Source organism: Aegilops tauschii, chromosome 7 (assembly GCF_002575655.3).
Source record: "Aegilops tauschii subsp. strangulata cultivar AL8/78 chromosome 7, Aet v6.0, whole genome shotgun sequence".
NCBI classification, from domain to species: domain Eukaryota; kingdom Viridiplantae; phylum Streptophyta; class Magnoliopsida; order Poales; family Poaceae; genus Aegilops; species Aegilops tauschii.
Genome location: NC_053041.3, coordinates 324,275,273 through 324,278,098, shown reverse-complemented (window position 1 = coordinate 324,278,098; position 2,826 = coordinate 324,275,273).

Genomic DNA, 2,826 nt, shown 5'->3' with positions numbered 1-2,826 from the left:
TATATAGGTCCTAGAAGCTCCAACCTTAATCAGAATGTTCTGACTAAGCTGAAGGCTGTTTACACCTTTGTGGAGCAACTCTACACCGGGTCACAGCGTGCTTTAGCCGTTGTGGCTCTGTCCAATGAGGTTCCGACTCACCTGGCGGACGTACTCAGGCGGCTTGCCGTTCTTCCTCAGCGCTTCCAAGAGCTAAGACGGGCCTCTGCAAGAGCTGGAGCTATAGCTGCTCTGAGCCGGGCCAAGGCTTTTCTCCCGGAGCTAGACCCGGCCGACATTGCTCTTGGATACCCCAGCTTGAAGGAAGACGGGACCCCCTTCGACCAGAAAGACTTCGCCGCCTGTGTGAAAAGCGTGCGCCCGGTGGCTACCATGATTGGGAATGACACAGATCTTACCAAGTATCAGCCGGGCTATGACCCGGAGAATCAGAGGATCCCAACTCCACGCTATGAAGCCGTCAGCCTGATCCCGCCGACTCGTAAGCACACCTTCGCCCCAGAAGTTGACCCGGCCGGGTTAATTGATGATGAGGCTCAATTTGAAGCTTTGAGCGGCATTGACTGGAAATCGTCAACCTTCCAGGTCATGGGAACAGCCGGAGGAGCGGAGAGGGATGAGCCGGAAGTTTCGACCCAACAAGCACCTTGATTGTTTAGGCGGCTCATGGTTACACCTTAAAAACAATGCCTCACCTTTTGGACTCGGGGAGTCTTGTAATAGAGTAGGAGAAACACTTAATTTTGTCGTGCCATCGTGCACGTGTTGAATGCTTAACTCCATTGAAGCTGCTTCTTTATATTCCTCCGGGTTATGTTCGACCATCTACTTTCCTTAAGTTAAAGAGCTATCTTTAATCATCCTGCATAGAAAACAAATCACAAGTCTCTGGGCGGCTTACCGCACTGAGAATCATATACTTTAGGTATAACCCGGAATATGAACCAAAGTCACCAAAGACTGGCCCTCAATTATATCCTCGATGTAACCATAATAGCATACTTACAAGCCTTCAAGTATACTTCCGGTTTATGTAACCTAAATAATGAGGTTGAGAACTCAACTCTGGTTCACCAGCATTGATAATGCTTATTGTGTGCTGTTAACATTGTTAATCAAAGTTAAGCCGGCGGAGCAAGAACCGCCCTTGACAATGTTGATATGATCAAAACAACTTGTTGCAAACCAAAAGATCAAAACTTAAGGGCTTCTGATTCGAATACGACCAGAGAACCGTCCCAAAGGGGTTAAGCTAAGATTCAAATGCGATCATATAGCCCCCAGTGGCGTTGGCGTTGCCGATCAAGAGGGTACCGACAGCTATGTTCTCTTTGGTTCGAATACGACCTATGTTTGAACAGGAAGCCCCCAAATGACCTTGAGAGTTGTTTAACGACGCTGATTTGAATACGATCCACGTCGGTTCCCAAAGGGGGTTGAGCTATGATTCAAATATGATCAAGAAAAACTCCCCAATGAGCTCGGCAATTTGCCAATCAAGTGGGTATCGACAGCTATGTTCTCTTTGGTTCGAATACGACCTATGTTTGAACAGGAAGCCCCCAGGTGATCATATTGGTAACGGCCAGATTCGGATATGATCGTAAGCCGGACCCACCTCCAAGTGACCATCTAATGTTGTAATGGAAATAACACATTTACCTTTGGAGGAGAAAAGGACAGAGGTCCTGCTTTATTATTTATCATAATATATACATGGCTATAGAAATATGTACATTATGAGAGCTGGCGGCTCATGTGTAATAAGGCCGAAGCTGAGCTATGTTCCACGGCCGAAGGGTCTCTTCCTCCGACTTACGTGAGTCTTTGTGCTCCCGAACATCGATAAGGTAGTATGACCCGTTGTGCAAGTTCTTGCTGACCACAAAGGGCCCTTCCCAAGGCGGGGATAACTTGTGTGCATCTGTTTGATCTTGGATGAGCCGGAGCACCAGATCACCTTCCTGGAAGACCCTGGACTTAACCCGGCGGCTGTGATAGCGGCGCAGGTCTTGTTGGTAAATCGCCGAGCGAGCTGCTGCCACATCACGCTGTTCGTCCAACAAATCAAGAGCATCTTGGCGCGCCCGCTCATTATCCGCCTCAATATAAGCCGCCACTCGAGGCGAGTCATGATGGATGTCGCTAGGGAGGACTGCTTCCGCTCCATAAACCATGAAGGAAGGCGTGTAACCCGTAGATCTGTTAGGAGTAGTATTGATGCTCCATAACACGGAGGGTAACTCCTCCACCCAACAGCCCGGCGTCCGTTGCAAAGGGACCAAAAGCCGGGGCTTGATGCCCTTCAAAATCTCCTGATTAGCTCTTTCAGCTTGACCATTGGATTGAGGGTGAGCCACTGATGAAACATCAAGTCGAATATGCTCTCGTTGACAAAACTCCTCCATGGCGCCCTTAGACAGATTGGTACCATTGTCAGTTATAATGCTGTGTGGAAAACCAAAGCGAAATATAACCCTTTTCGTGAACTGAACCGCTGTGGCCGCGTCACACTTGCTAACTGGCTCTGCCTCAACCCACTTTGTGAACTTGTCAACTGCCACCAAGAGGTGGGTCTTCTTATCCTTGGACCTTTTAAAAGGCCCAACCATATCAAGCCCCCAGACCGCAAATGGCCAAGTAATTGGAATCATCCTCAGCTCCTGAGCCGGCACATGAGCCCGTCGCGAGAACCTCTGACAACAGTCACATTTACTGACCAAGTCCTCCGCATCAGCATGAGCCGTCAGCCAATAAAAACCATGACGAAAAGCCTTGGCCACAAGGGATTTTGAGCCGGCATGATGGCCACAATCCCCCTCGTGA